This window comes from Myotis daubentonii, chromosome 11, assembly GCF_963259705.1.
Source record: "Myotis daubentonii chromosome 11, mMyoDau2.1, whole genome shotgun sequence".
Classification (NCBI taxonomy): Eukaryota; Metazoa; Chordata; class Mammalia; order Chiroptera; family Vespertilionidae; genus Myotis; species Myotis daubentonii.
This window is the reverse complement of record NC_081850.1, coordinates 75,848,251-75,860,834: the sequence shown is the minus strand read 5'-3', so window position 1 is coordinate 75,860,834 and position 12,584 is coordinate 75,848,251. Positions and strand designations below refer to the sequence as shown.

Here is a 12,584-nt window from a genome sequence, read left to right as displayed (position 1 = left end):
CAGGACATTTACATTCATTCATTCAACGTGTATTTACTGAAAGTCTACACTAGTATGTGTCAGGCACTGTTCCGGAGCTGGGCATAGAGCAGTGAAGAAAAAGCCAAAGTTCCCCTGTACATTCTGGAGTAAACAGACAACAAATACAAATAAAGCATTCAGTATAATATATGGTATGTCGGCTGGTGATAGATAAGAGAAAAAACCAAAGCAGGAAAAGGGGACAGGGAAAGTGGGATGGGGACAGGGTGACAATTTTGAAGGGGGTAGGGGGGCGTCCGAGAAGCCCTCACTGAGGAAGTGACATTTGGACATGTTTTTAAATATTTATGCCTACTGTAAACACACATACACATACAGAAGGATATCTATTTAATTGTTTTTATCATTGCTTCTGAAAGGTGTCACTTGTATGACACTTTTACTTTCTACTTTTTGTATACCTGTTCTATTTTTTCAGTTATTATAATAAACATTTATGAGAAGCATAGCATTTAAAGAGAAAATTGAAAATAAACTTCCATAGATAAGCACTTCAAGGATGGCTCACCACCAGGTATTACAGACTTAGGCGGTTGGAGTCAGATGTCTGGTGCTGTGGCGCCACCTGGTGGCCATTTCCTAACTGATAACTCATTTCCAACTGTGAAAAGGAAGCAAGAGACAGAAGCACAACTGTACATAAAAACCCTCTTGCCCTGTGGACAAGGACTGGAAGGGAAACGGGCAAACAAACACAGTTTGATTTGTGGGGGTGCAAAGCAATGGTGGGGTTTATTTAGCTTAGTTTTCAATCATAATCTTATAATGGTGCTTCATTCCTTTATGCATAACTGCAATGAAGCAGTCCAATGGGACAGCCGAATGTGCTCACTGGAGAGACAGGAGTGGAGTGAGATAGTTGGGCAGCACAGAGCTAGCCCAGGCCATGTGCATGTGTCCCCAAGAAGGCTGGGACATTCCTAAGCAGTGACAGGGACTCAGGCAGTAGTTCTCAACCTTCTGGCCCTTTAAATACAGTTCCTCATGTTGTGACCCAACCATAAAATTATTTTCTTTGCTACTTCATAATTGTAATGTTGCTACTGTTATGAATCGTAATGTAAATATCTGATATGCAGGATGGTCTTAGGCGACCCCTGTGAAAGGGTCGTTCGACTGCCAAAGGGGTTGCGACCCACAGGTTGAGAACTGCTGGACTCAGGTCACATGGTACTTGGAAGAGGAGGGGTCTTTCCCAATGAAAGGTCCCAGGAGTCTGGCCGGAAGGAGCAGACACAACCCTGCCCTCAATGATTAATCACGGACTGAGCATGTGCTCAGACCACTAGTGCCTCCTCAGTGAAGCCCAAAGAAGACTGAGGCATATCCCCTGGGTGACAGGACAGCAACGTTGATCACACCGAGGACTCTGCTTGGAATACTTGTCTCTTCTCCATCCTTCGGGTGTGGGTTGAGGGCCTCGCTGTGCACCCTCCGTTTAGCCTACTGTAGCACTTGTCACTATGGCAGGATTGTTTTCTCTGAGCATCTCCCTGCTAAACCAGAAATCATACCTATCTCATTTAACCTCAGAGACAGGACTTGTAAGTCCAACAGTTCTGGATTCGAATCCTGACACAGCCACCTACCACCTACATGACACTTGCAAGCACCTATAAGCTTCCATTTCCCCCTCTGTAGAGTGGGGATCTGGGACTGTACTCACCTCCTGGGAGCATAAACTAACAATCCCAGCTGGCACTCAGGAGAACTGGCGGGGGCCAGGCACCTGTCTAAGAGCTTTACATGTCTTACATTCCTGAACTGAGGCCACCTCTGTGCAGTATTGATCACAGTGTAAGGGCTCAAATGTTATTTTATCCACAGTTCCCAGCACAGCTCCCAGCACAGTCTGTTGTGTTCGCAATAAAAATGAAGGAACTACTCCCCCAGCCTGCTGCAGAAAGGGGCGAGATTGCAATGCTTAAGCCACCCCATCAGCACCCCCAGACACATGCAAAAAAGGCTCAAGAACTGCACAAAAGGACTTCAAGGAGAGAAGGTGCTCTGGCAGGTGCAAACACCCCTGCAATATGGGGGAGAAGGAGGGTGAGGGAAAATTGGCACAAATACCTGGGGCTAATGCACTGGGCTCAGGTTCAGGTTCAGCTCAGGCAAGACCCAGGTGGATCCACCCCAGAGGGGCTTCAGCTAAAAGTGGGTGAGACTTGGCTGGCCGGCATGGCTCAGTGGTTGAGCATCGACCTATGAACCAGGAGGTCATGGTTCAATTCCCGGTCAAGGCACAAGCCCAGGTTGCAGGCTCAATCCCCAGTGTGGTGCATGCAGGAGGCAGCCAATCAATGATTCTCTCTCATCATCAATATTTCTATCTCTATCTCCCTCTCCCTTCACCTCTGAAATCAATAAAAATATATAAAAATAAATAAATATGAGTGAGACATGCCACTTCCCTTCCCAGGCTCTCTAAAGACTGACCTTCAACATACCAACCAGTAATCACCCATGTGAAGATCATGCCTGGTCCTTGCTTCCCATTTGCTTCCTCCCCTTCCACCCACCCCCCACTCCCTTGCATACCAATCCATTCCTAATCGGTCAGGGCCATGGCCCTCACAGGGTAGGATCAGGAGACAAGTTTGTGCAGAAAGCTGGGTGTGAGGGAACGAGGGGGCACTTAAAGGCACCCAACCCATAGAGAATCCAGGTGCTGCCTGTGGGGGAGCATGTTCTGTGATGAGAGTGTGCAGTCCCTCTTCCAGGCCCTTCCCCATCCAGCCCCTTGGACATGGCTTCCAGCCCAGGAAGGAGAGCTGTGCAGACCAGAAGAGATGACAAAATGTCACTGGAGCAGCCAGTGCCAAGCCCATTCTGCTGTCTCCCACCCCAGTGTAAACAGGGATGGGTCATCTCCTCTCCCTCCTCCCTGCTCCTTCCCGTCTCAATATCTCTGCTCTGCTTTGTCCTTCAGCTAGAAAAGGTCACAGGTATTTTCCTCAGGTGCATTTAATAGATAACGCCATGTTCTGTGCCCTCCCATGTTTTAAATGTCATTCGTTTGCAATGAGCCGTGAGTGACATCTTGGCTGGGTACACGGGAGGGCTATAGCCCCTCCCTGTGACAGTCTAGAGATGCCAATCCACTGTCTTCCAGCCTCCAGGGCTGCACACGGGAAGACCAGCAAGAGTCTGATTCTCTTTCCTTTGAAAACCTGTTCTTCCTTCCAACAAAATTTTAAGATTTTTTTCTCTTTCTTCTTGGAGTTTAGGAACTTTACTAGAAAACAGGTCTAAGTGTTGGTCTCAATGTGAGCTTAATGAATCCATTTAATCTGAAGAATCAAATCTTTCTTCAATTCAGTGAAATTTTCTTCAGTGACTCCTCCATCTATTCCTTTCTCTCCTCTGAAACTCCCATTATCCCCATGCCAGGTCCCCTGGACAAGGTTTCCAAGTGCCTCACATTTTAATTCATTATTCCCACTTCTTTTTGTTACTATACTGGGTTCTGAGGCATTTCTTCTATTTGACCTTCCAAACCACTAATTTCAGTTCTTTACTGATTTTTAAATTCAGACGCCCTGTTTCCAGTTCCAGAAAGCCTCTGGTACACTGTACTCTCGTCCCTTGGGAAGTTCTCTCCTTATAAATTAAAGCCCTTGTGCATCCTCTGCATCCATCCTGCCTCACAGGATCCACTGCTCCAAGTGAGAGGCTGTCCCTGCAAATGAGCTGTCCTTTGATTTTTGCCTGCTGAAGGGTGCGGGCTCTCATACCCCGTTCGTGCCAGGCTACTAGAGCTTCTGTAGCAGTAGCAAGCCTGTGGCCCTGGACAACCTGACAGCCTTTGCTCAAGGGGCCCATACAAAAGGAGCCGGCAAACCATGGCCTTCCTGCTGCAAATGGGGGAGCAGATCCTCTGCCCTGTGCCCCCCACCTCCGGTGACGACAGGGGAGAGGCAGTCCTCTGCCAGCTGCTTGTACTGGGAGCAATTCTGCCCAGATCCCCTGGGATCAGGGTGATCGGCAGCCCCATCAAGGGCACAGGCAGCAGGTAGCTGCAGATGCAGCCCCTCTCGTGGAATTCAGTTCTAATCAGACCTAACACACAGACAGCAGAGAGGAACTAGACTGACCCCCAAGTCAAATCTCAACTCTGCTACCTGAGTACGGTGTGACCTCAGGGAAATGACTTATCTGAGCCTCATTTTCCTCACGTGCTTACCTGCAGGCCAACAGTTGTTTCCAGTGCTCTCCTTCGGGAAACCGATCCCACTGATAAGTAAGCTATGGGGAACTTGCTTCTTCTAAGCAATATATGAATTACTTGTCCTGTAGTTAATCATGAAATATCAAGGAAGACTGGGGCCCTGCCAGAAAAGTATCAGAAACTTCACCTTCTGCCTCTTTTGTGATAATGGGTTGACAGAAGGGTAAGGCTACGAGAAAAATCTCACAAATATTGTAATACTTCAGCTTTTAACATTTTTGTAACTGCTCCTACCTGAATAGAACCGCCAGCACTCTCTGCCTCTTCCCATATTCTTTTATGTTATATCAAGACCTGAGGCCATGGCTGCAAAGGGGATGGATGCTGGGAGCCCTAGAAGATTCCATGTTGCTTTCCGAGCACCTAATGTAAGATATTAAGCAAGGCACTGCATGGGATACAATAATAAGCAAGACACATTTCCCACCTTAAAAGAGCTTAAAGACTAGTCAAGGAGTCAAGGCAGGAAGTATAGGGTAAATCAAAAGAGCAGAGTGCAATGCAGAATGTGGCCAGGGGGTCAAAACACATGCCACAAAGGTTTAAAGGAAGGCGAGCTCCAGTGAGCGGGGGAATGCTGCAAAGCATTCTGAGAAGAGGTACCAAATGGGGAGGGCAGGATCTCAGGGAGCAGTAATTGTAGGGAGAAAGGTTGGAGGGTGGCAGCTGGTTGCCCAGTAATTGTCATCTCTTCATATTCCCTCACCCCATCCTCCCATGACCAAGCATAACCCACACAACGAGCTGGCCCTTTCTGATGAAGGGTCTGGAGCTAGAACAGCTGAAAGCGAGGAGGGGGCTTGCAGGGAGGTACATGGACCTGAGCTTGAGGGAAAGGAGGATGTCCAGGTAACCCCAGCTGCTGGAGAGTCAGATACAGAACATTTGTCTTCTGACCAATGGGAGCAAAAGGATGACAGCACAACACAGTAACAACAAGAGGTTTTGCACATGGACGTAGAGAGAGAAAGAAGAGAAAAAAACCTTGACATAAGAACCACAGAGAAAACCCCGGAGTTTAATCTGGGGAAAAGGATCCATTGACACACCCCCTGTGTACATGTGTGGCTCGCCAAGGGTACGTGAGGGCCCCAAAACCCCTTCCCCTGTGCCCCTGCCTTTCTCTTCAGCTTCACCACCACCTCCTGGTCCCATGCACCAGCAACAAGAAACCAACCCAAGTACAGGATGCTGACTGAGGAACTTGAGGCTCACCACTGGCCACCTGCTTCCCACAGCCAGGCCTCTGCTCAGGCTGCCCCTTCTGTTATGACTTAGAGCCACAGCTTGCCAAACCTCTGGTTTCTTCCCTACCAACAGTTAAAAAAATTAAGTAAGCACCTCTCACACACATATATGTATTTGTAAATTAAATATATGTTCTAATGTATCAGCATGTTATATCCACTATAAAGTTACAAATGATCAAAGAAGAGATAAAGATGAAATAAGTATGTTAAAATAATTATTTTATTTATCAACAATACAAAAACTTTCATTCTTGTTAACAATAATTTTAGTGAGAGCAATGTGATTAAGAAGCTTCCTTTTTCAGTGTTTTAAATAAATAAACTTTTTGCCAAAACCGGTTTGGCTCAGTGGATGGAGCGTCGGCCTGCGGACTGAGGGGTCCCGGGTTCGGTTCCGGTCAGGGGCATGTGCCTTGGTTGCGGGCACATCCCTGGTGGGAGATGTGCGGGAGGCGGCTGATCGATGTTTCTCTCTCATCGATGTTTCTAGCTCTCTCTCTCTCTCTCCCTTCCTCTCTGTAAAAAAATCAATAAAATATATTTAAAAAATAAATAAATAAATAAACTTTTTATGGAAGTGCAACATGTGTTCAGAAAAGCACACAGGACAAAGAACTGTCACAGAGTGAATACCCCCGTGACCAGCACCCCGATGAAGAGACGGAGCGCAGAACCCACCGCACCCCCTTCTCTCTCTACCTGCCTCCCAAGGGCAGCCACTACTCTGACTCCTAGACTTTGTATGAATGCAATCATACAGTATGTAACCTGTGTCTGATGAACATTATGTCTAAAATCGATCCTTTTCCACTGAATTAGTGTTCATTAGTGCTTCCTGATGATAATGTTGCCCTGTGGGAGTTTACCACATGCATCTTCCGTCCATCCTACCACTGACGGACGCCCAACTTTCTCCCATCTGGCTATTACAGATGTGCTGCTGTAAACCTTCTTGAGCACACCTCTGGCACACACTCGTATGCCTTCCTGCTGTGTTGACACCTAGGAGTGGAACTGCAGACTCACAAGGCAAGTGTATGTTCAGCTTTGGTAGATGAGGCCAGTTTTCCAACTCAGGCTAAACCAACTAACACGCCCACCAGCAGGGTCTGACAGCCTGGCTGCTCCACAACCTTGCCAGCACTTGGTATGGTCTTTTTCTTTTTCTCATTTTAGCCATTCTGGTGGGTAAGATATCACAAAGTATTACAATCCCTTTTAAAGATGAGGAAGGAAATAAAGTGCCTCTCTCCAGCTCACAAACCTGAGGTGGTCAGAGCAGGAACCCAGGTCTTTTAACTCCAAATAGTGCACTATTTCCATTGTTTCCACTTATGTAGGGATCAAAATATTCCTTCCTTCATAAACACCCTCACAAGAGGCTAAAGCAAAACATGCTTGTGGAGACTTACACAAAAAAATGTCTGGATATATGTACCCCAAATATTAACCATAAGAGGATGGTTGCTTTTTTGTAGCTTTGTTTTCTTAGTTTGCTACGATTAATATTTAATAACGAGAAAAGAACTATTTTTAAAAATTGAGACCTAATTTATATACCATAAAATGTACCCTTTTCTGGAGATTCAGCAGTTTCTGGTGTATTCACCAAGTTGTGCAATCATCACCTCTCTCTAATTCCAGAACCTTTTCATCACCCCCAGAAGAAACCCTGGATCCACTGGCACTCACTCCCATTCCTCCCCTCCCGTCTCTCAGCAGCCACTCAACTGCTTTCTGTCTTTATGGATTTGTTTCTTCTAGACATTCATATTCGTGTCTGGTGTCTTTTACTTAGAATGTTCTCAAGGCTCATCTATGTTATAGCATGAATCAGTACTTCATTGTTTTTTTACGGCTGAATAATACTTCACTGTATGGATATACCACCTTTTGCTTATCCATTCATCAATTAACAGATATTTGGGCTGTTTCCATTTTGCTATTATGAATAATACTGCTATGAAATGAATGTATAAGCTTTTGTATAGACATATGTTTCAGTTCTCTTGGGTATATACCTAAGAGTAGGATTGTTAGGTCACGTAACTTGATGTTTAATTTTTTGAGGAACCACCAAATTGTTTTCTAAATAATGTGCACCATTTTACATTCCCACCAGCAGTGTGCTAACCTACAGAATGAAGGTGCCAAGCAAACACCCTCTTTTCCAGGACATTGGAAAAGACAGTGCCCAGAGGCACTGTCAAACTACGGCCCGCGGGCCACATGCAAATACAAATAATTGTATTTGTTCCCGTTTTGTTTTTTTTACTTCAAAATAAGGTATGTGCAGTGTGCATAGGAATTTGTTCATAGTTTTTTTTAAAACCATAGTCCAGCCCTCCAACCGTCAGAGGGACAGTGAACTGGCCCCCTGTTTAAAAAGTTTGAGGACCCCTGGCCCAGAGGAACAACCATACAAGTGGTCCCAGGTGTTCTGCATACTACTCAAATCTTTCATCACTCATATCTGGGTAGCTCTGTGGAGTGCAGTGTGTTCATACATATGATCTCTGGTTTGAGCAGGAATTCTATTCCTGCTTCTATTAATAATGGTTTAATGTTTTATCTTCTTTCAGTAATTGTTTCATTTGTATTCTATTTTATAAGTACAATCACAACAGTTACTTAGAAATGACTTTATGCTTGAATGGTTCCACTCCCACTGCCAATCCTTTCCTACACTGACTTGCCCATTCATGGTCTTTTACTTTATCTTTCAGTGGCCAGACATGCCTCTTACTGTTTTTTCTCTTGGGAATGGTGCATGGCTGTAGCTAAAGCCACACACAAGGTATGCCCTTGCATGACTGAAATGAATTTCTTTACTGTCAAATGTGAACTGAAACTTGGCTGAGTATAAAATTATTGGGTCATAACCCTCTTCCCTCAAAATTCAATGGGTACTGCTCCACAGCTTTCTGGAACCTACTGTAGATAAGTCTAAGACCAGCCTAGTCTTTTTTTTCCCCTTTGACTTTAAGTTTCCTTCTGCCTAGATGCTTACGTATCCTCTCTTCAGTCTCAAAATTTAAAAATTTCTTCACCTGGATATTATTTTAAGTGTTACCTAGTTTGCTAGTTTTGGCTGATTCATGATGAACCCTTCAGGTCTTCTTCAGTTCAGGAAAATTGAGGATTACTTCTATTCCATTTGTTCTGATCTCCGATCTGGTCCATCATCCACATCTGGGGTTTCCTGTTGCTTTCTTGACCGTTCTGAGATGGGCAGTGGATCCTCCTCTTGACTCCTGACTCTCTGTAGTGCCGGCTAATTTCAGACACTGCATTGTGTGATTTATTTCCTTATGGTCTTTAAGTCTCAAGCTCCTTTTTCATCTCAGTCTGCTGACTCATCATCTCATCTTTCAGAGCATCTATAACTTCTCTGAGAGAACAAAGATGATGATGTTTGAAATGTATTTCAGTCTCATGAGTAAAGGCTTGGACACTTTTCCCCAAAGCCTGCTCTTCCTCTAGTTCTTACATGCCTTGTTTATTTCCCTTTTGCTGCTGATTTCCTCAGTAGGTCCTTGTGAATGTTAGTGTTTCTATTTGTTCATTCTTGAGTGAACACAGATATTTACCCAAAAACAGTGTAGAGGATTCCCTTCAGTTTCCTCTATATGCCCTGATGGATTTAAGTTTTCCTGGACAGGCCAGAAGCAAAAGTCCAGAACCACATCTGTCACTCATCAACTGTGACCACTCTTTAGTCAACATCTTCATTTCTCTTGTCTCAGTGTCCTTGTATATAAAACAGGAAAGTTGAGCTAATCTTTAAACATCCTTTAGTTCTACTTTTTTTATACTCTTATATATCATATAGATTTAAAGTTTCATTAGACTGGAATTAGTTATCAAGAATTTTGCTAAATATATGTATAAACAAATACCCTACTTCTTAAGGCTTACTGTACTTTATTTCAAATTAGGTAAACCACAAACATTAAACTCAAGAAATAACTTCATTTGATTATATATAAGAAGAAAGAGAGTTAGAAACAATTTACCAAGAGCTAGCAGAATACATGCCCCAGGGATATACTGGGTATGTATGCAATGTGTGCAAGAAGGCAAAAGCTATACACAAGCAACTGACAGTTAGCTTTCCTCCTTTACAGTTTCCGCAGGGTCCTGTCAACACCACAACATTCAGTCTTGTCTAAACACTGAACACCAGTCAAAAACTACGATACCTGACCATGTCATCGCTGGGCCAGTCTTTCCACAGCCCACAAACATTTTAAGAGATAACACTGATTGAGAGCTTCCTATTGGCACATGCTCCACATGCATCATCCCACTGAATTCTGCTAACCACCTGCTCGGAGACTGTCCTCCATAGTCTCTGGCTCTGCAGTCTCCAACATGCCTTATTGGGTATGCCAAGAATGCAGGGTCCTGGCCACCCTAACCCAGGCCATTTGGGTAGTGAGTCCTTAGGTAAAGGCAGAATTTGAAACCAGCTAAGTCTGCGCCCTATTCTGAACCACTTCTTTATATGCTATCCCACAGGAGCTGAACAGCATGTTACACTCTGTACTGGAACATGCACTCCCATCTATCCATCTGCTCCCTTCTCTTTGCCTAAGCACTGGGGCGTCTGAACTCCTCAAACATTAACCCCTCTTCTTTTTCCTTTCCTAGGGAGCAAATGGCTTCATACCAGGGTGGTTGGCTCTGGTATTAGGGACAGCTACTTCTGAGTTATCCCTGACCCTTTCTTAGTACTCCCCATCTGAGGCTTTCAGCACCAGGGTCAGTGACAGCCCGGCCTCTGCCTCCATCTTACACTCCTAGGTCTCTGAGTTCAGGATAATACAAAACACATGTTGGATCACAGATCAGTTTCCCATTGGCTTTCTCAGATTAAAGCCTCTTTCACGGATTCTGTAAGCGATCTCAGTCAGGCATTTAGACCTAACAGGGGGATTTCCACTTCTGCCAGTTTAGGATCTTCCCTCCACCAGCAGTCTGGATAGATTTCTGTACTCTAACTCTGAGACCCCCTCATGTATTCTAACTCTGAACCTAAAAGTTCTGGAAATTCTATAGCAGGCTCTTCCCTGCTCCCCAAGCTCAAATACAGAAGGGACCAACAATGTGCTCCCAAATCACAGGGCTCCCGGGTTCAGATGCAATAGCCCTCTTACTCACCTCCCACACCACCCATCCTCCACCAGGATCATAACTGATGGCGCTTCTCTCCTTCTATAACTCCAGAATGATTCTCCACGCACCACAGGATAACATCTGAACTCCTGAGCACTGCCTGCAAGTCCCTCTGAGTACCGACCTCAAACCACTTCTCCAACCTCACCTCCCTTAGCTCGTCCTCCTCCCTTCCCCACAAGCCTCACATTCCAGCAGCACATACAGCGCACCTGAGACAGCGCAGGCTCTCTCCTGCAGCATGTCACCCTTCACCTGGGAAACTGAAAATCTACCTTTAACATCCTGTGATCCTGATTTGGTCCCATAAGCTTCCATTTCCACCACTTACACCCCTGACACAGCATCATCATTTATTCATTCCTATCTATCAGGTCTGTGGGCTCCTAAGGACAAGGAGTCGAGCCAGTTACATGCTCACTAAATGTTTACTTCATGAGTGAAAACCACTAATGAGACCAAGGTATTCTTCCATCCCCTGAAGAAGCATAGGAGGCAACCGATCTTTAAAGCAATAAAAATAAGCCCAGCTGCTATCTTAGAAACCACGCAGGAAAGTTTCAGTAAGGATGCTTCGGTGACAGATGGGAGCTCTGAAGAAGAAGCCTCAGCAACTGTAGAATTTGTCAGAATTCCCACTGCAGGTCAGGAAAACAGTGCTGTGAACACCGGGGCAGGAACACCATAGTGTCTCCCAAGTATCGGTGTCCCAGCCACACTGGCTTGCTGTTACTTCTTGAATTTACCAGACCCTCGCTCAGCTGGGACCATGACAGATACAGCTGCCACCTCTTCACCTGGCTAACTCCAATTCACCTTTCCTCTGACAGGCTATTTCTGACCCTCCTAGCCAGATAAAACCATCCGTTTATGGCCTCTAAGCCCTTGTACTCCTCTTTTGGAGCCATTATCATAATTAATTTTTCATATACTTGTTATTATTTTTATATGTATTGAACTCTATTAGACTGTAAGCTAAAAGGTAGCAAGGACCAGACCTGTCTTTCTCCTCTATTGTAGCCCCACAGTTAGCATAGTGCTGGCGCTCCGCAGGCCCTGAACAACGACTGGATAAATGGGTGGATGAATGGATGGATGGACAGATGGGCTGGCACACAGGTAGATCTGGAAGACAGGGAGGAACAAAGAAGGAATAAGGCTACCTTTGATTGTTTGTACAATACTTTAATATTACCCAGCTCTCTTTATTCTGACTCAACCCTCACAAAACAACCTCAGATCTTAAAACTGGGGCTTTCCACTGAAGAAAGGATGTGCACACACAGGAGCTATTCCTGTTTGCTTGGGAAGCAGGTGTCACAGCAAACTGACACACCTGGCATTCTGGCTTCATATTCAGTGATCATTCTGTAATACCAGGCTGCTCTCTCTGTTCCACAAGTATACTGGCTATGCTGATGACACGAAGTTCCAAGAATCTCTCAGCCCTTAAGGAGCCCTCTAATATCACGATGAAGCCCCTGTGACCAGTGCGTGTGTTGCTAACAGCCCACCAGAGGCCTTGCCTTTTCTCAGCCATCGATCTGCACTAAGTCAGGTCTTAGATCCTCTTCCCATGCAGTCACACTGCAGATTCAACCAAAAACCTTGCCGCAGAGGTTCCGTCAGAGAGAAATGCTTCTTTGTGGACATAGTCTATACACAATGTTCCACGAGCTGCAGTAGCTGTTGAGAAATTGCAATATGCAAATGGATATGCTGAAGTCTATGAGTGTTGCTGGGTAGGGAATCAGGACACCTGAGTATAAAACCCTGGCAAAGTTCCCATGCTCATCCGGAAAGTGGGGAGAATGGACTCAATGATCTCTAACCCTTGGGATGGACTAGCACTGTATCTGATGAGCACAAAGGCCACAGGAGTG

The 12,584-nt window shown here is 45.2% G+C and overlaps 1 protein-coding gene across 15 annotated transcripts in view; it reads right to left on the bottom strand.

Annotated features, from left to right (window-relative positions):
• RALGPS1 (Ral GEF with PH domain and SH3 binding motif 1) overlaps nucleotides 1–12,584 on the bottom strand; it is a 257,027-nt gene that overhangs the window by 207,958 nt on the left and 36,485 nt on the right. For 2 of the 15 annotated variants that reach the window (XM_059658065.1, XM_059658066.1), the window contains exon 2: nucleotides 11,700–11,826. The exons of the other annotated variants lie outside the window; for them this stretch is intronic. The gene's annotated coding sequence lies outside the window, so the exon portion shown is untranslated. The remainder of the gene's footprint in view (nucleotides 1–11,699; nucleotides 11,827–12,584) is intronic. 15 annotated transcript variants of the gene reach the window in all.